Source organism: Coptis chinensis, chromosome 6, assembly GCF_015680905.1.
Source record: "Coptis chinensis isolate HL-2020 chromosome 6, ASM1568090v1, whole genome shotgun sequence".
Classification (NCBI taxonomy): domain Eukaryota; kingdom Viridiplantae; phylum Streptophyta; class Magnoliopsida; order Ranunculales; family Ranunculaceae; genus Coptis; species Coptis chinensis.
Genome location: NC_141461.1, coordinates 41,566,537 through 41,587,627, shown reverse-complemented (window position 1 = coordinate 41,587,627; position 21,091 = coordinate 41,566,537). Strand labels below are relative to the sequence as shown.

General features: G+C 39.6%; 1 pseudogene; it reads left to right on the top strand.

Moving 5' to 3' along the window:
• Positions 1-16,005: 16,005 nt before the first annotated feature.
• On the top strand, positions 16,006-17,550 carry LOC147493009 (uncharacterized; annotated as a pseudogene).
• Positions 17,551-21,091: the final 3,541 nt, after the last annotated feature.

Genomic DNA, 21,091 nt, shown 5'->3' with positions numbered 1-21,091 from the left:
GGATAGGCTTTTGTTGAGCAGAAATAGCCTCTACTTTTTTAGTTAGAGATTCGATTAAATTTTTAAGTTCTGGATCGGTTTTCTTCTCAAACATACCGGCGGCCTTGACTGTTGAAGAAGAACTAGCTGAGCGGGGGATATCATCACTACCCCCCCAATTATTATTCCGTTTAGTTTGGTCTTCTAAAAATTTGTAAGCCTCCGAGGCTCCTTTACTTAGGAAACTACCCCCATTCATTATGTCAAGGACTTCTTTATGGTAGTGTAGAAGACCTTTGAAAAAGGCACGAACTAACGTGTCTTTAGCTAAGTTATGATGTGGACACTCTATAAGGAGATCGGTGAAACGATTCCATGCCTTAAAATGATTCATGAGGATTCTCGTCGGAAAAAATGAATCTTGGAAAGCATCTCATCCGTCTTTAGGGGGTGGGTAAAAATGTTCCATAAAATTGGTGAACAAGTTTAGCCCACGAAGTCCACGTAATTAGGCTTTGGGCGTTAACCAAGACGCCTTTATCGGCTAATGTGAAAGGGAATACCCTCGCTTTAATTTGTTCCGCACCTACCGTAGGATGATTGAATGTTGTAAGGACTTGTTCAATCCTACGCGTAGCCGATAAGGTTTTTCATGGTCTAACCCATGAAAACGGGTAACAAATTAAATATGTTTGGGGATTCAAAATCCCCTTAATCGGTCCGCTAGAACGATGCAAGATTTAGGGCTATCGCTCAAGGCTTTGTAAAAGTCGGAGAGAGGAGTCTCTCTTTCTTCCCCCATTATATCAGGTGGTGTGTGTGAAATAGTAGCTAGAGGTGTAGTGTGTGGTATACTAGATAGACTTGTTTGTTGCTGTTGTTGTGTATTTACGTTAGGTGTTTTTGTTCGACCAGACCTTAATCTCATGCAAGACTAAGTCGAGCTTAACTAAACATACAACACTCCAAACAATTCTGATATACTAGTATAAACCTCTAACAGGAAATGTGAGGTGTGGAAGAAAGGAATACCTGATTGCGTCCTTGCTTCGCTTATGAATAGCATCTTGTTTACGCTTGTTCAGTGTATAGAGCAGGTTAGAACACTGAAAAATATGAAAGATCAAAGTTTGAATCAAAACCGCCGAAACCGAAAAATTTAAAGCGGTAGCGCGCCGGTCGCCCGAAAGTAATTTTCAAATTACAAGGTGTTTTTAGCGCTGGTCGCGTTGAGCTGTAAATTCGAAATACGGTGTTTCGAGCGGTGGTCGCTTGGTTTGGGCGCAGCTTCGATTGGTAGACGAAATTCCAAGAACTTAGCTGGTCGCTCTCCTTGGCGCGGGCGCACTCCGTGTATTTTCTCGCGGAATTTGTCAAAGCTGAAATGGGCAACCACAGTATGAAACAAACAAGGGTGGGTGGGTTTAATGGGACTTAAAAATGACTACATCTACTATGAAAACAATGCTAAAGTGCAACTAAGATGGCAGCGGCGCCATTTGATAAATGTAAAATGTATAGTTTACCTACGAAATGAACGATGAATTCAATCCGTAAGTAAACTAAAACTGATCTTACGAGTCTCAATTATCAAAGCTTCTACTCTCGATGCGAATTGCACTAAGTGGAGTAGGAAGTTCGTTCCACTCCTAGTTCCCTAGCATGGATTGTTTTCTAAGTCTAAGAAATCAGTCTTAAGTCTAATGAGAGCTTTACGAAATGTTATGCTAACAAGACGCGTTAATTTAAATAACGAGATATAATAAATAACAAGATAAAATATAAACTAAAGTTAATCTACGAAACCTACGGAAACATGATTGTTTGAATCTAGATAAATAAATTAGAGGGGAATTGAATCCACCTCGAATCCAACTTAACGACCTAGCGTAGAATATTGTATCTCCATTCTCACGTTCTACGGGCGAGAATTTCGAAGTTCTAATCCCTAGTGTTCATGGCATTCCTACCGGATACTAACTAGCATGTGAGGTCGTCCACCCATTCTCATGGCGAAACACGACCTTCTAGAGTGGAATAGATTCTACAACCAATTCTATACTAACCACTAAGTTTTCATCAAGGCTTCATCAACCCCTCTAATGGAGGTTTTAGCCTTTATTCATCAAACTAACATTTCCCATTGAATCTAAACTAAACATAATGTAAGAAATTGAGATTTACTTAATTAAACAATAATGAATCTAATTTAATGGCTGGAATGAAATAAGAACAAGAATTGAAATTAGATCTAGAATGGAAATGACCAAATTCGGAATTGACAAACTAACTATTTTATTTATCTAATCAATCAAGAACAATGATTCAAAGATTTAATCTAAAACAGGAATTGAAATGGAACTAAAACTTAATTAATTAATAAAACTAGATCTAGAATTCTATATATTAATTTAGGTCTAACTAGCTACCATTAACAAAGAGCTAAGCTTTTGTTTTTATACATCCAGATCCAAAAATCGTGCATGGGCTTGGAGCCATGTTTTGGGCCAGAGAATCAGGCCCAAAACCCAATTCTTTCAGTCCAAAAAGGCCTCTTCAGCTGCAGTTGGCTTCAGCAGACTTTTCTTCCACTTCTGCTCCTCTGATTGGGTCAAGGCTTGGTCCATTGGAAAGCTCTTTCCGAGCCGGTCGTTTTGACATAAGGTAGGCCCAATTCCAAGGTCTGAGTCCAAAGATATGGTCTTCGGAAGTTCTGCTGTCTTTGTGCACTATTTCTGCCTGCGTGGACTTTGACTTTTCATCTTTTGACCAGGCTTTACAAAGGCTTCGTCTTCTTGAATCTTGGCCTTTAATCACCGAACTCCTTAGTAACCAACCATTGCTCCTTTATCTCATCAAAGTGGCACATTCCTGCACATAATTGACTTTGAAGCCTGGAATACATAAAAACACGTAATCAGTATTAACTCTTAATTATTACTCACATAATTGGTCTAAAAGTATGATTATTAAGGGGTTAAAACTACAGTTTTGGGCTCTTATCAGCTGAGATATTGTTGCTCAAATCAGGAAATAAGATGAAAGGATTGGTCACTCGCCCCTGATCATCCAACTGAGAAACATACCCAGTAGCCTTCAATAGCCTCCTCAAATTTAACTTGTTTGGCTGCATTGAAGGACCCTTCAGAAACATCAAGCACTCTCAGAGTAAAACGAATGGCATTTTCAGTTGACCTTTTATTCACCTCCTTCACCAATTGGGAATAGAACTCAGAGGTCTCAACCAAGAGGTCACCAACCTTCTTATCAGAGCGAAGATGTTTCTCTTTTAGAGCCCTTTCATAGCCTGACATGATATCATTTGCATGAGCAATGGCTTGGGCAAGGGTTCTCATCTCGGTGTTCATATGGTGAAGTCCCCCTTCGACTTGGTCATGCTTTGCTTGCAGGGTGGTGAAGTGGGAGTGCAGTTCCAAGAACTTCACTTTCGAAGAGGCAACACCAGCAGCTCCTTTTTGGGCTTTTTCCAGAAAGCTCTGGAGGTTGGAGATAGTGTCTCTCATATTCTTGAAGCCAGTATCAGATTTCTTCTCTTTCGCGAAGAGCTAGTCAACCTGGATCTGTAGCTTCCCAGTTCTCTTCTCAGCAGCCTCTTTCACCTAGATCAGCTCACCGGTAGCCATGAAATCAGTGCATGTATCATCAGAGGCGGCAAAGATGGGTTCTTTCATGGCCAAAAAGTTATTTACTAACTGGAAAAGAATATAGAATATTTAAGTAACACAATGAGAGAAACCAAACATTGAATAGAGAAGAAAGTCTTACCTTGGCAAGGTGAACAACAGATCGGTGAAAGGATAGGTCCAGACTCCCAACCATGTTGGTTTTAGCTTTATCAACAGGGAGCCGCGCAGCTTCTAGGACTCTAAGATAGATATCAACATCATTAACAGAGTGTTTGTTGGTAACGGGAAGCTCATTGGTTCGGCCCCATTCCCTCATCTCCCCGATCATCTCCCTTTCAGGGGAATCTGGGGATCGTGGCAAGAAGGGAATGCCATCACTTACCCTCCACCTATCACTAAATCGAGGAGGAGGGAGAGCAATAGTTACAGCAGTTATCTCAGCGATGCCTTTCCCCTTACGATTATCAGGGAGGGAAGGGTCAACAATAAGAAGTATATGGTCATCAGCTTGTTCAGAACCTATAAAAGGATCTGGAACTGGTAGGGATACAACTACTTTCTTAGAAGACTTACCAGAGTGGGGAATACTATCAGGAACCTTGAAAAGTGTTTCTTCATTCACAGTGAGGACGAAATTTCATTTTCTTACCAGATGGGGCAATATCAGAAGCAGATGAAGCAGGGTCAGCTCTCTTCAATCTAGAATGATTAGACGCACGTACTTCCTTTTTAAAATTGCTTGCCACCAGTAGTTCATGAGGAAATTGAGGGGCCCTCCCTCCAGTGATTACACAATCATCACAGACTGCAGGCTCCTGAACTGAGCCCAATGTCACAGCATCACCGAAGGCAGCCACAAAGTTCTTCTCCTTGCGGTTTCCTCTTCTTCTAGTACTCAAAGAGGATTCATCCTGAACTGGAGGAGGAAGAAGTCCAATATCCTGGTCTACATGAGGAGGAAGTGTTGTGAGCCCATAATTCACAGTGTTTATCCCAAAAGAGGAAAAGCCGGGAGCAAGTTGGAGCAAATCTTCAGCAGACATGTTGAAATATTCAAAATGCCGAGTGGGATCAGGAACTATCACCTAAGGCATCGTTTATTCCTTGGGGATCTTCTTGATGAAGTCCACCATAGCAGCATCAGTTGCAGTTAGTTGATTCCAGGGGGAAGAGTCATTTAAGGAAAAATAGCAAAGAAACTTAGTCGAAAGACTCTTATAGTGATTGCAAAATTTGTAAGAAAAGAGACTTAATGGTTGGAGCATGAGTGTATTTTCTGGGAACAGGAATTCCCACAGGCTAACCCTTAGCATCAGAAGGATGAACGTCCCACGCATCACCCAACACAAGGAGAATTCTTGTCTCTGGTCATGAGATAGTAGTAAGATTGGTCTCGAATACGCCGAACCTCGTAAAAGTACCCAAACACCCAACGATTCAGAACGAATCCATGCCTCTTGGCAAACATGGTTACATAACAGTTCTATAGAACAAAGGTGCTGCTTGACTAAGAGCAAGATTGAAGTGAATCAGGCACTCCCTTAATAGTGGGTAGAGGGGAGGAGTAAGTCTGGCCCTGAGTTGACTAATGGTGATGAGCACCACTTCCTTGTAGGCCAATTCATCAGACAACCTCCCCCACTCCAGACCGATGTCATCAGGGATGTGGAATTTCTCTTGGATTAGTTCCAGGGAGGAGAGATCAGATCTCCAAAGTTTACAAGTGACTAGTTGGGATTCATGATCAGAAAAGTGAAAAAGTTTCAAGTTTTGGCTAAACCCTAAATGGGAGATCAAAGGGTTTAGTATACAAGAAAAAAGTAGCGGAAGAGATAATAACAGTACTCACACCAGATCCTTTATATACATATAAGATAGACGGTTACGATTAGCCCAATCATTCCTCCTTTTCGGGATAGAACTTGCATCATTACCTTTTTCAAGAAACAGCGTGTCTGTTCGAGCCGTCTTTTCAGAGCCTTAATTAGTTGAGTACGTAAGCAGTTCCAGCAACTGTTTAGCTAAAAAATTCTCACGCCAAAAGCAATGTCACTTCAAGCACCCATGTGCTAGATGGCACGAGAGGGGGCATTTGTAAGGGGATTTCCCATCATTAGATAGATGACACGTGTATGGGAAATAGCCAAGGACTATAGATGTTCAGAATGAGACGAGGACCATCAGATCAATTCTACAAATAAGTGATCTCGTGTTTAGCACAAGTGTTTAGTAGGCATGTGGTTGACCACCTGTAAAGCATAACAGTTCTCCAAGTTGTTAGGATCTGATATAGACAGTTCCTGAATAGAAGGAAAGTGAAGAGGGCGATCTTTGATGATAAGGAAGGAATCGTGATGGCATATCTTTAAGAGTTACCTTTTAGATATAATCTTCCCATGTACGATGGGACATTATGATCAACAAGGAAACCTACCTCTAATAAGATATGGTCTAGATTCAGACTTCCATAAGGAGAGGATTCCTAATAGGAAGGTAGAGTCTAAAGATGGTAGGGAACTCACAAGCGGTGAGGACATCCCTAACCATAGGACTCTCAAAGCTCTTCCTATATAAACCATAGGAATTCACTCTTAGGAACTACACAAAATAGAGTTTGATTATCCTAAATAAACAGGGAGATATGTAGGCAGCCGCTAGGCGGTTCAACCCTGAACTCACAATCATCTCATCCATTCTCTACTTAGTAAAAGCTTCTAGATCACAAGGCACAGAGGAATATCAGAGGATACTTGGAAACTCCCCTACAATATATGTTTTCAAAAATACAAAAACCCAAAAATATTTTATAGTAGAATAAATATCCCTAGTATAATAAATAATATATTTCTCATTCTATATCAAACAACCCACGCCCCAAACTTATTTTGGGGTGGCATATTTTCATCATGAAAAACATAATACAAGTCTATCACCGTTTTTGCTCATGTTTCTATGGTAATCTCTTTCCTTATCTCTTCATACTTTGAGGATAAGCATAGTTCTATCATAGAGTTGGTATAGTAATATTTTGCAAAAACTAGGCATTTTCTATATAGTATGTCACACCCCAAATTTCCAGACAATATTTAAAACAATTATATTTAATTATCTGGAAACCCAGGGTGAAACAAAACCCAAAACCCTGTTATCAAACATGATATATACAAAAAAACTGAAATCAAAAGAAACGAAAAGGAAAAAAACCTTAAATCACATTATTAAACTATAAAGAAACTAACCAACTCTTCAGAAAATCTTAAACCAGAAGACTCCAAGAGCAACTCCAAATCACGTCTCCTTATCCATCAGACTCCACCATCTATGTTCCTAAGAACACACCCACGTTGCAAAACAAAGCAAACATGGGTCAAAGAAATTGAATTTCTTTGGTATGAGTAGACTAACAACAAAATATATAATAATCATTTAAATGAATAAATATAACATTTCAAACAATTTCAACTTGAAGACAATATAGTTCCGCTTTTCCAAAAGCGGCGCGGTAGTTTCTTCCTAAGTAAGATTTCACCCCAACATACAAATTCTAAGAATCTCATATAACAAGATTCTCGCCATTTCCACTTTCCAAAATAACTCACAATACAATACCACTTACATTCCATTTATTAACTGCACATATGATAACCTAATTAAAAATGAGTTTGGTATACCTTACCTTTAAGCCAACACGCCGCCTTAGGGTAGGATATTTACGCCCCCGCAGAAAAGATTAGTAGATCCTACCCTCCCAGAAAACAGAGTTAGACATCACAATAAAATGATTTATCTCGGCCTATCAAAATTCCATTCATAACCAAACCTCCTTTAAGACATTTAAGTCTAATTGATATGACTGTTTGGTCCCAAGATATTCGGGAATACCACTTATCATAATACCTATATCAAGGGTAGTCATTCATATGACATCATTACGCCATAAAGTTTTCTGCGTGCATAATCATAGATCTCAGACTATCACAAGTCATTAATAGTTTCGTAATAACCTATCAAGTTATAGTCAATTCACAGTCACATAGAACTCACAATCATTTATTAGTATTATTCACCGCCACACTTCATATCCATAACATCACACAATTCATATATTTTTACTTTAGTATCACTCGTCTACTTATGATAACGAGGAAAAGTCACAACCAAGGAGTACATTCATCCCTTGTGAGTATCAACTCATACAAACCACGTAAACATTTCTCATAAGAAATCATAGACATCATATGCAATAACTCCATCACACGTAAAATCAATATTTTTATTTTGCTTATTAATTATCTTGTTGACTCCTTTATTCAAAGACACAGCCCAAGCTTTAGTTCCTACTCCACGATTTGCACTACACACATTTGCCAAATCACACATATCCGTGCGCCTCACTCACACCGAGTACCACTACAAAGACATACGCCCCAAGCGGGATATCGCCTCCAGAAACATACTTTCATCTTGTAAACTCAGAACTTGTGAGTCACAGCCCATCTCTGGGCTTTCCATACACATAATCACAAAGCCTCTTTTGGGCATAACAAAATATCAGGTCATTCATGGAACATTCAATGAATACCTTGGGTCATTCCCGCCACATTCAAGGAATACCCATCATAACACTAACGGGCCATTCATGGCACATTCAATAAATGCCCTGAGTCATTCCCGCCACATTCAAGGAATACCCAAACCTACATTCCCGTACATTCAAGGAATACGACCAACCCGCAAGGCAAATACCTTAGTTCCTCTTCCTCCAAACGATTGGGTCATTCATGGCACATTCAAATGAATTGGGTCATTCATGGCACATTCAATGAATACCCATCTATCACATGACATCACAAGTCATAAACATTTCTTTTCATTACCAAATCCTCGAGGTGGAGAGTTCTAAAGATGTGGCTTACACATTAAAACATTATTATCACTTATAATTATACTAGCATTACTCATGTCAAAATAGACCACACATGCAAAGAGTCACTTTCGCGCGTCAAGGCAAATCAAGCACTTAAATATCATTAAATGTAAACAGACTTATAATCAAACAAATACAATTTATATAACCATACTCATATATACAATATCGTAAACAAATAGTTCATTAGCCCAAATTCAAGTCCACACACACTAATGTCTAAAACATATCCACATATACTAAAGTCTATATTCATATACAACTTCTATCTCCCACATATATATTTATGTAGTCTCAAAACAACAGTAATTTCTAACATAATCACATAGTTATCACACAAACTAATATATATATTATAGATATAGTGTAGTGGTGCACTTTTTTGCTCAAAGTCGCTTCTACGATCCAAATCTTTCAAGATTGGAATCAAGCCTTCGTAGTTCTTATCAGCCACATAATCAATGCTAAGGTTTTTCCTACATTCATCCAAATGACATGTAACTTAATTATTTAGAAACTAAGGTATTTAGATATACTTTTTCATGTAGAACTCGAAGTCCCAACCTTAGCCCATCTAAAAGAAAATTTAGGTTGAAAACGGTCAAAATCCTAATTTCAGCAAATTGGATTTCTGACGGGATATCTTTCGAATGGAACAACTCTTTCCACAGGTATCCAAACGCATCGAAGCTTTTTGTGTTGCAAAGCTGACGCACATAACTTACTTTCTCTTGTTTAACAAAAATACCCAATCATCAAGGTCAAATCTTTCTTAGATAAATGACAACCAAAGTTATACAAGCTTCCACAGCATTTTATTACTATATGTGTCCATATAATATACACATAAAACGTAGTACAATTAAACAATCCACAGTCCACAATCAAAGCCCAATATGCTTTACACACTACTCACGTCAAAATTCTAAATTAGATAATTTACCAACCAAGTTATACAATATCCAACAGTATTTTATTACTATATATATATCCATATAAACAAACATATGAAAAACTGGAAAAGTCAACATTCACAGTCAACGGTCAACAGTCAAAGTCAACAGTCAACGGTCAAAGGTCAACACCTCATGGTCAAGGTCAAACTGAACATGTCATGGTCAAGGTCAAACTCAACATGTCATGGTCAAAGTCAAACTGTCCTAGTCAAAGTCAAACTGACAAAGTCAAGCTGTCCAAGTCAAAGTCAAAGGTGAAAGTCAACCGTCCATGGTCAAAGGTCAAAGTCAACGGTCGATGGTCAAAGTCAAAGGTGAAAGTCAACCGTCCATGGTCAAAGTCAAAGTATCCTTTCCATGTTCGACAGGTTCATGGTCACAGCCATGGTTCATGGCTAAGGGCAAAGGTGCATGGCTCATGGGCTCATGACCACGGTCCTGGTTCGGACCCAACTGGCCAAGCCCAAACCTTAGAACCCGAAAGTCTAAACAGTGAAAGACCCAAAGAGATCTATTTTAAGTCCAATGGACTGGTCCCAAGCAATATTAGAAACGGGCCCAAAAACTTATACTGAACAGGCCCAAAACACAATTGAGTTCGGTCCAAAAATACAAATGGGTTCGGCCCAAAAATAAAACAAAGAGAACTGGCCCAACATAACTAATGTGGTCCGAAAATTTAACTGAAATTTCGGCCCAACTACCACTGAAATTTCGGTCCAACCACCATTGAAATTTCGGCCCAAAGAACTAATCTAAACTGGTCCAAAACATAAATGGGTTCGGCCCAAAACTAATATCAAAACCGGCCCAAACAAACAAATCAGTTTTTGGCCCAATTAACTTAACTTGGTTCGGCCCAACAACTGAATCTAAACCGGCCCAAAAGAACTAATCCAAATTGGTCAGGCCCAAGCCCAAGCGAATTAGAGTTAGACTAGGTGGGACTGGGAGCACTGGATCCCTCTCACTGTCATCTTCCTCAGCTCCAGCAGCCACCAAAAACCGCCGGCCACCATTCTCCTCTTCCATCAAATCGGTTTTATACCAAATCCAAAACCAAACAACATTTGTTAAAACAAAAACCCCAAATCCTACAATCCAACCCTCACCAAAACTAGATCTAGGAATCAATCCCGCCGCCATTAATGGCTTCTCCAAGCTTTCACAGCCCCTATTCGACCGCCCTCACCCACTCAAACACACCCCCTCTTCAACCAACCTTTGGGGTGTAATCAACACCCAACCCGAACCTCCAAGCCCTCAACTGCCGACGCCATTGACGTCTCCTCCAAGTTCCCACAGCACCTCCGTCCAGCCCCGACATCACACCACAATACAAAACCACCCCATCACTTTAACCCCCATCCGAAACTGTATAACAGTTCAACCAATCTACTGGCCGATATTATTCATTGAGCTTTAGCCGCCGCCATTAACGGCTTCTCAAGCTCCAACAGCACGCTCAAATTTCCATCTCGACGTCCATCATATATCAACAACCAATCCACAACAAGCCTCAACAGTTTAACCAATTTTTAACAGTATGAGCAGGACGAATACTAGTCACAGTATGAGCAGGACAAAAAAACAGTCTCAACAGAGTTTCGACAGTTCTAAATCAACTCTGAGTTTCACACGAGTTTTAACAACTCGACACGACGTCGAATCAAAACAAAATAATGAGCAGTATATATAAAAATATTAGACAGTATATACCGATATTTGAAAACTGTAAATCCGGTGATATAGCAAAATAGCTACTCACCTGTATGAACAGCTCGACGAATCCTCCTAGCCCGATTCGACGCGCTCCAATGCTCCAGCAAAACAGTTTCTCTCTGCCTCCATTTTTAATATATTATATTATCTTCTGAACCCTATTTTCTAGAAAAGTGTTTATATACTTGGGTCCAAACCCAAGCCCAACACGAACTTCGGCCCAAAACCAGGCCCACGTATCCCGAGTCCAATCCGACGAATTTTTTAAAATAAACAATTAAATTAATTAATTAAATAGAAAAATACGTATAAAAAAACACGGGGTGTTATATAGTATATAGCATAGTATATTTATTCATTTCTAAATTTTTTTTCGAAAAAGATCAAAAATATTTTTTCCGTTTAGTATTAAAAAGTCCTGTTTCCTTTTTCTATGATGAATAAAAATGTTAGAAGTCTCATTTTTGCAATAGAGTAAGGAATTATTCTTCGTACTTTAACAAATATACGTACAATAGTTTTTGCATTTTTTCATGAATGGCATGCATCAGCATTTGTGTGTATATAGCAGTGAGTTTTCGAAGCTAAGATTAGAACAATTAAGTTTCATATCCTGTGAGAATCTAGCCAAAAGCCTCATCTGAATGATTATTGAGTGATGACAAAAGGATGTCAGGATAGAAAGACCACACGTCCACTTCCTCGATCACGACGCCATATCCTATGAGAGAATTTAGGCCATTTCTGGATCGATATAGCCATATAAACGTTAAAAACCCAAAAATATAGTTTTCCTCTAGTTACCCACCTTGAGCCTTCACCTTTTCTAAAAGCCTTTTTATTTTTCACTAATAATTCCTAACCTATCACAACACACAATAAAAAGCTTACCCAGCTGATGAGTTGAGAACTGGATGGTTATCAGAAAAAGAAAAGAGAAGACTTTGTACAAAAATCAAATAGTTATTTGCTTCAAAAAAAAAAAGAAAAGAAAAGAAAGACCCATTTGTAGGGGGATTTCCCGTCAGTGAATAGATGACACGTGTGTGGGAAATAACCTAAGACTATAGATGTCTAGAATGAGATGAGGACCATCAGATCAGTTATGTGAATAAGTGATCTCGTGCTTAGCACGAGTGTTTAGTGGACATGTGCCAGGCACATGACTGAACGCCTTCAAACATAACAGTTACCCCAGTCATTAGAAACTGATATAGACAATTCCTGAATAGAAGGAAACTAAAGATGGTGATCTTTGATGATAAGGAAGGAATCGTGATGACATATATTAGGAGTTACCTTTTAGATATAATCTTCCCATACACGATGGGATATTATGATCAACAAAGAAACTTACCTCTCACAAGATATGGTCTAGATTCAGACTTCCATAAGAAGAGGAATCCTAATAGGAAGGCAGAGTCCAAAGATGGAAGGGAACTCACAAGCAGTGAAGATAGCCCTAACCCTAGGACTCTCGTCACCCTTCCTATAAAAACCATAGGGATTTGCTTTTAGGAACTACGTAAAATAGGGTTTGATTCTCCAATAGAACAAAAGATATATGTAGGCAGCCGTCAGACAGTTCAACCATGAACTTACCATAATCTCATCCCTTCTTTATTCAGCAAAGGATTCCATATCACAAGGCACAGAGGAAGGTCAGGGGATACTTGGAATTTCCCCTACATCTTTTAGAGCCGCCTATGGGGATGAAAGCAGGTAAATATTCATTTCAAATGATTGATTTATTCTAAAAACTCTTACTATTGTGATGGTAGGAGAAAAGAAAACAAAGGGTGGTGCTACCACGCGTTGCGTCGCCATCAGAGAAGAAGTGCACGAGATGCGAATGATCCCCCCAAGGACCTATGACCAGCATCGATGAACCAGTTGTTCCCAAGCAGGTCCCAGGAATATCGCTCAGGAGGAACATCAAAACGGCAAGAATGTTGTCCTCACAAACCCAGAGTCTATTCAGGTGAGTCAGGCGGTGCAGGCTCTGGAACAGCAAAGGAGCAACCTTGAGCAAGAATTACAGCTGCTAAGGCACTTATATCAGTTCGACACAAGGAAGGAGCCAGCCATCGATCGCGATGATGATGGCCCTCCCGAAATTGGTCGTACTAGGAACCGAAGGCGTGGGGACCCAGTTTGGCGTGAGCTATCTGAGTTAGAATAAAGCAACTCAAATGAGGACTCAAGAACAGCCTCAGAGCCGAAGTCCACTGACCAAGATCGTGATGTCGACCCTTGACACCGAAAAAAGATCTCAAAATAGGAAACTTTCTACCAAAGAAAGTACATGGGAAACTGAGAAGAATGACCTGATCCATCAGATGCATCGGATGATAGGCAAGGGGAGAAAAATACAAGACTCCCTTGTTCAATCCGCTATAATGGGAGCAAGCAGATCTCCTTTTGCATCACAAGTGATGAGGAAGCCATAACCTCGTGGGTACAGACAACCGAAGTTCAGTGTCTTTAATGGCAAGTCAGATCCGATCGATCACGTATTCAGGTATCATGCCACTATGGGACAATATGAGAGATATGACCATGTCATGTGTCAGGAGTTCAAAGCCTCCCCATCTGGATCAACACTCCAGTGGTATCATAGATTACCTGAGCATCAGATCAGGTCCTCAGAATTTTTTAGGACCTTCATAGACTGCTTTAATAGCTTTCATGAAAAAGGAGGGAGAGGACTTAAGATCCTACATGCAATAGTTCATGGAAATTTCAATCCAAATAGAGTCTTGTGAGGAATAGACTGCTTTAATAGCTTTCAAACAAGGGTTGGATGAAAACAACGCCTTATTCGGATCTCTTTCTAGGAAACCACCCCGCGATTTAGAAGAACTCCTTGACAGGGTTAAAACTCATGCGGGGTGGGAAGAAGATGTCCTGAACAGACGTTAGGAAGCGAAGAAGATTAGTCGGACAGTTCCTGGGCTTCCTCGGGAAGGGAATGTAAATTCTTCCCCTTAAAAATCAAAGAGAGACCGTAATCATAATTGCCAAAGGGATGAATGCCCCAAGGGCAATTCCAAAATGTAGCCAGTAGTGTAGATGGAAAACCACAGAAGAAGCCATGTGTGGAAGGAACTGAAGAAACTCTTCCCTAGATGGACAGAAACTTTGCCCCTCTGAATAAAATGCCAGATGAGGTTCTAGACTCAATAAAAAATTAGAGTTACCTCAAATGGCCAGCTCCGCTAAAGCTAGGCTTCCTGGGTACCAGAGACCAAAGGACCTACTGCAAGTTCCATAAAAGTAAAGGTCACAGTACTAGAGCCTGTAGGACCCTGAAAAATGAACTACCAAATCTGATTGAAAGGAGGTATCAGAAGTAGTTTGTGGCACACGAACAGGCAAATGTAGTACAGCCTGAGGAGATCATCACGTCAGTTCAGGATCCCCCAGGTACTGGACCGCTCATTGGCCGACTCCAGATAAATATGATTTCCAGAAAACAAGTAAGTGGAATGGACAGATCACTGAACGATATCAAATGCGCATCGCTAAGCAGATGAGGATCATGAACATCGAGCTGACTACAGGAGCTCAGGTTAACGCAGCACCCCACAAAGATCTGCTCATCCTCCTCACTGAGGCTAACTGTTGTAGCATCCAGACCCCCCATGAGTATGCGTTTGTTTTGACACTACCTTTTGAAGATTATGATTTGCATCGCATATTGGTTGATCCAGGTAGCTCAGCAAATGTGTTATACTACGCCGCATTCAAAAAGCTACAAATTCTTGACTCTGAAATGGTTGCCACCAACTCCAACCAATATGGATTCAGTGGGGACAAAACTCTGACAGTTAGAGAGATCCAACTACCCGTAGCTACTGGTCCGGTAACTCTCATCATAAACTTTGTTGTAGTAAAAGCTAACATACCCTATCATATGATCTTAGGCAGGACCTGGCTGCACAGAATCCGAGCTGTTCCTAGCACTTATCACCAATGTTTAAAGTTCTCGCATAACGGGACAATTGAGACGATAAGAGGGGATTAGGTGGCTGCCAAAGCATGCTATGCGCTGGCAACGAAGCAGTCCCCACTCCTTTTTAAACCAATAGAGGTGGGGCGACTTGCCAAATAGCAATTACAGTTGGATCCACCTCTCCTGGACCTAGTCCCATGAGAGAAGGAGGATCCCCCCTCACTAGAGCCGTTAGAGGAAGTGGAAATTGTAGGTGGTAGCTCGCCAAAGACCACTTTCATCGGCACCTTATTGAGTTTTGAAGAGCGCTAAGCTCTGATACAGTTCCTCCAAGAGCACAGAGATGTGTTTGCTTGGTCATTTGAAGAAATTCCAGGAATTGACCCCCACGTGGCATGCCACCAGCTCAATGTCCACAATGATATGATATAGTAGTAGTCAAGCAAAAATCGAGAAGGATAGGTGCTGACAAATTCAAGGCGGTAAAAGCTGAAGTTGAAAAACTAAAGGCAGCTAATTTTGTCAGGGAAATCAATTTCCCCACCTGGATTTCTAATAGGGTTATATTGACATACCCCCCCACCACTAGTTGCAATTAGGATTTCCCCCCCAACTTGACAGTCAATGGGAGTCAACCAACAGGTTTACCGGGTTGATTTGGTCAAGGATCATGAATTGTCCTAAATACCCTTTTTTCGTGGAAGTTATGAAATTAGCCATTGACACTCGTTCAAAGCCCACAACTCAAAGCCCAAACTCGAAATTAGACATTTGAGACGCATAACAAATTTCAACAATGGCATCTTTCGTGGAAACATGATGGCCATGGAATACTTCGCTATTGGCGACTTTGTCAATGCAAAGCGGTTGTTTGATGGTGTTGCAAGTCTTTCTTACCAAGAAGGGGTTGCGTTGCTTTGGGAGGTCTTGGGGTACCTAAAGGGAGTGCTCGAGAAGACTAAGTTTAGTGAAAGATTTTGTCCGAAAGTACTCTCTTCATATGGCTGCATTGCCAATATCATCTAGTTTTGGATCCCAACCTTCGAAGGAAAATATGGTCCATTGGTCCCGCTTAGTCCGTCTCAAAGACAAATCATACACGATGAGGTTTTTAATATTCTAAGAGGAGAAGTCACATTGTCATCAAATGAAGACATTGGCAGTCTTAAAGTTGAAGTTGATAAACCCTCTGTCTTGAGATTGATCCTATCGCCCCACTTAGAGTGGTACTTCTTGCTTGCCCGGCCGCCTTTTCACGAGCGGTGGTCAAGCCCGGTACATCTACTTTGGCGACAATATCGCTATTGTCACAAGCCCCAACCAGTTGAGATTGATCAATTGGAAATCCAATTTAATCAGCTGAATGTAACTTCCCGATCAGCGATTGCTTTCAAAGAACCAACGGTAGATGCAACATCTTGTGATCAACAAGATTTTATGGATAGAGAATGCTCCATTTTTAAAACTGCTCCACGAATAAGTGGCTACGCTTTGATATAACGACATAAAATCTGGTATGCATCTGGTCCCCTATGTATTTTCATCCGTTCTTACTTTATTACGCTGCAACTTTGAAACACCGCTATGATTGCGGAACAAAGTGGAAAGCTTGATCGCATATCTGTGATCTCAAAGGTGGGACCTTGTTTCACAATTATTTGCCGAAATGAAAGCCCCGCTCAATGGACGAAGTTACCTCTTTGGAAGTTTGAGGAGCGTGTTGATACCTTGCCAACCAAGGATCCCGGTGTTGCATTCTCTGGTCGAAGGTTATTAGGGTTGAGGAACAGGATTCACAAGTTGATCTAGCTTTAGGTGCTACTTGGTCCCGCATTAGTTGGAGAGAGCTTCTTAGTTCATTATTCGCGGACCTCGAAAAGGTCATAGCATTCATTTTGGTGAATTGAAGATAAACCTAGTCAATGCCGAGGAGGAGGTGGGTGGCTAGTCCAAGGGAAAGCGAGCCATTCTCAAATGGCAGTCACAACGCATAACTTCTTAACATTTTGGGGCCCGATGGTGAGTATGAATCTCAAAAGGGTTCCGATAATATCGGGGAGCATTCAGCATTCTTTTGGGTTGATTTCTGTTCCACTACTAAACATTGGTGAGTCATGGTCTTGCAATTTGAAGATCAAATGGCACAAGCCAAAGCTTTGTCATGCTCTATGTATCATTGGATTATCCGCCAACTGGGGAGGAAGCTAAGGAACGAAGGTACATGTCCACAAAAGCTTGCAAATCGAGCGCAAAACTGTTGTTGCTATCAGCCACCATTACATGTGTCCGTTTCGCCGTGATCCCTTGTTGCTCACTAAAATCAAGCGATTACGTGTTCGATCAGTTAACATCACCGGGCGTTGAATGAAATTAGTATTCGTTGTTAGTGCAAAGAACCGCTCCGAGGTTCCTTTTTGCGGGTAATGTAATTTCGAGTTTGGGCTTTGAGTTGTGGGCTTTGAACGGTTGATAAACATAAAATGAATAGTTTACCTACTGAAATGAACTACTTAATCCAAAGCGTAAAGTAAACTAAAACTATTCTTTACGTGGTTGATTATCAAAGCTTCTACTCTCAATGCGAATTGCACTAAATGGAGTAATGAAGTTCGTTTCCCTCCTAGTTCCCTAGCATGGATTGTTTTCTAAGTCTAACTAAGCTCTTAAGTCAATGAGAGCTTTACGGGCGGTGTTATACTCACGATGAAACTAAAATGAGTCTACGTTGAATTTAAACTACGAATACTATGGAAATATGCTTGTTTTGAACCTAGATAAAGGATTAGAGGGGAATTGAATCCACCTCGAATCCAACTTAATAACCTAGTATAGATTCTTGTATCTCGATTCTCACGTTCTTACGGCAAGAAATTCGAAGTTCTAATCCCTAGTGTTCATGGCATTTCTACCGAAAGTACTAACTAGCATGTGAAGTCGTCTACCCATTCTCATGGCTTAAACACGACTTTTCTAGAGTGGAATAGAATCTACAAACAATTCTACACTAACAACTAAGTTTTCATCAAGGCTTCATCAACCCCTCTAATGGAGGTTTTAGCCTTGATTCATTAAACTAACATTTCCCATTGAATCTAAACTAAACATAATATAAAGATTCTAACTTTATGAAATTTAACTAATCTAAATTAAACAATAACAAAAATCTAATTAACAACTAAGCATTGAATAACAAGTAGTAAATGAAATTAGATCTAACAATTGTAATTGACAAATCGAAATTGAATCAAGAACAACTATTTTATTATCTAATTCAAGGGAGAACAATCATTCAATACTAAATTTAAAACAAGAATAAAACTAATTACTTTAATATAAAAACTAGATCTAGAACTAAGGTTTAATGGAGGCTAACTAATCTAATTTATTTTCTAACCTAACTATCTACCATTAACAAAGACTTAAGCTTTTGTTCTTATACATTCAGATCCAAAATTCGTGCATGGGCTTGGAGCCATGTTTTGGGCCAGAGAATCAGGCCCAAAACCCAATTCTTTCAGTCCAAAAAGGCCTCTTCAGCTGCAGTTGACTTCCACAGACTTTTCGTCCACTTCTGCTCCTCTGATTGGGTCAAGGCTTGGACCATTGCAAAGCTCTTTCCGAGCCGGTCGTTTTGACATAAGGTAGGCCTCAATCCGAGGTCTGAGTCCAAAGATATGGCATTCGGAAGTTCTGCTGACTTTTGCTCCTTTATCTCGCTAAAGTGGTACATTTCTCGCACATAATGGACTTTGAAGCCTGAAATGCATAAAAACGCTGTCAGTGTTAACTCTTACTTATTATTCACATAATTGGTCTAACAAGATGATTATTAGGGGTTAAAACTACAGTTTTGGGCTCTTATCAAACCACCCAAAAACAAAGATTTTGCTTGTCCTCAAGCAAATATGAGAAATTAGAATAAGTGACCAAAAATGGAGTTCTAACTACTCGTTTTAGCTGAGTGCGATTGCATTGACCATATGCAACAAGGCCTTAAACCACTAGGAATTCCCTAGTGGACGAAGTTATAGCCTCGTGAGAGTTTTCCAAATGAAGGTACTCACAAACTTCATCTATACTACAACGACTAAGAAAATAAAACTATTGTTTCCTTATTCATGCTCAACTATCTATACATCTCTCTAGCAATTGAATAAGAATAACCAGTCAAAACCCTAAGTTAATATATGCATAATAATCAATCATCTACAATAAACATATATACAATGAGTAGTACTATCAAATGTTTAGCAGTGTCCGTTTCGAAAACTTCGGAATGGCCCTTAAGTAGGTTCTCACAATAATAGTCAAGAAACAACACTCTGATTTTTCCACTCAAGTTTAAGCTACTCCAAAGGTATGCAGTGGGCACACTTTACCTTACAATCTCAATGACAACAAGGAAGGGGTCAATCAAACACATCCGCCACTTACTATCACACTAACCTATTCCTAATTGAGCTAGAGGTTTTTATTAGGTGTTACGGGATTAGGAGATGGTTTAAGAAGGAAGGAAATGGATATTCAAAAGGACAAGTCCGAGATAATAGAGTCTTCAGATTATGTAACTTAGAGAAAACCTTGTTATTTTCTTTTGCTTCTACACTTTGTTTCCATCCTTAGCCATATTTTTCTTTTTCTTTTTCCTTGGCTTTTGACTCCCTTTTATTCTTTTTTTTTTGGAGTTTTTATTTTATTTCTATTTTTCTTTTCTTTGGATGGAAACTTCTTTTTCTTTATTTTCCTCAAGCAACTAACAATTTTTTGTTTACACAGTTTTTCTCTTCTTCTTTCTTCACTCATTCTATTCTCGGACTTATTCTAAATTGGGTAGGTTGATTTATTCTTTTTTTTTTTTATTTTTTTTTTTTGTTTTTTTTTGTAAGGGTAAAGGAATTGTGGTGTATGGAAGGCTAAAAAGAAAAGGCTCAGAGTGGCGACTAGCGGAAAATAATTCATAGGTTTGAATTTCTCGGCTATATCGATCCAAAGAGCGCCTAAATTCTCACTTAGGATATGGTTTAGTGATCAAGCAAGTGGACGTGTGATTTCTCTATCCGGATTTTACTTTCCCTTGTGTCATTTCTCAAAAGTTTCGCTTCATATAAGGCTTTAGGCTATATTCTCACAGGATTTGTAGAATAAGTACTCTAGCCTAGATTTTAAACTTATCGCTAACAATCATAGATACTCATGTAATATATTTATAGATAGATGCAAAGATTATTACCTACGTATTAACCTAAGTTTCTAACAATTATTCCGATGCAACTGCCTATGTGAGACTTCTAGATTGTTAAAAGCATGGAGAAAGAACAATACCAATATTCCTAAGTGTATAGCATAACTTATTTATTTTATATTTTTTAAATTTTTGAAATTTTTAACTAGAAAACAAATGCATATTATACATATCTATATCCTAACAGATGACTTAATTACGCGTGTTTCTATGCCCCCAAAACAAAAGCATGCTTTGTCCTCAAAGCATTTAAATAAAGAGGGTAGGAAAATACCATGGAAACGCGGAAATTGTGGAACATCCGCAAAACAAGGTTAGAACATACTAATATAGGAAATAAAAAAAACCGACGAACTCTATAAGAGTTCCACCCATTATGGGGTTAATGGAATGAAATTGCTTGGGACATAAGCGGACACTCAATGTAAACTAAAACTTACCTCCACCCAGGACATGCATATTATCTACCCAATAGCATCATGGGTCTTGTATTTCAGTGGGCATGGCAAGTCCAAGAACAATTGCTAGCAAGACCCATAAGCGGTTCCTAGCCTACGTGTGTGATCACCTCACAAACCAAGCACCATAAGTAGTGCTTTGGAACAAATCTTTGAAAGACTGTTCTGGTATTATTATAGGAGATGTCATCTCAAAATTACGCCT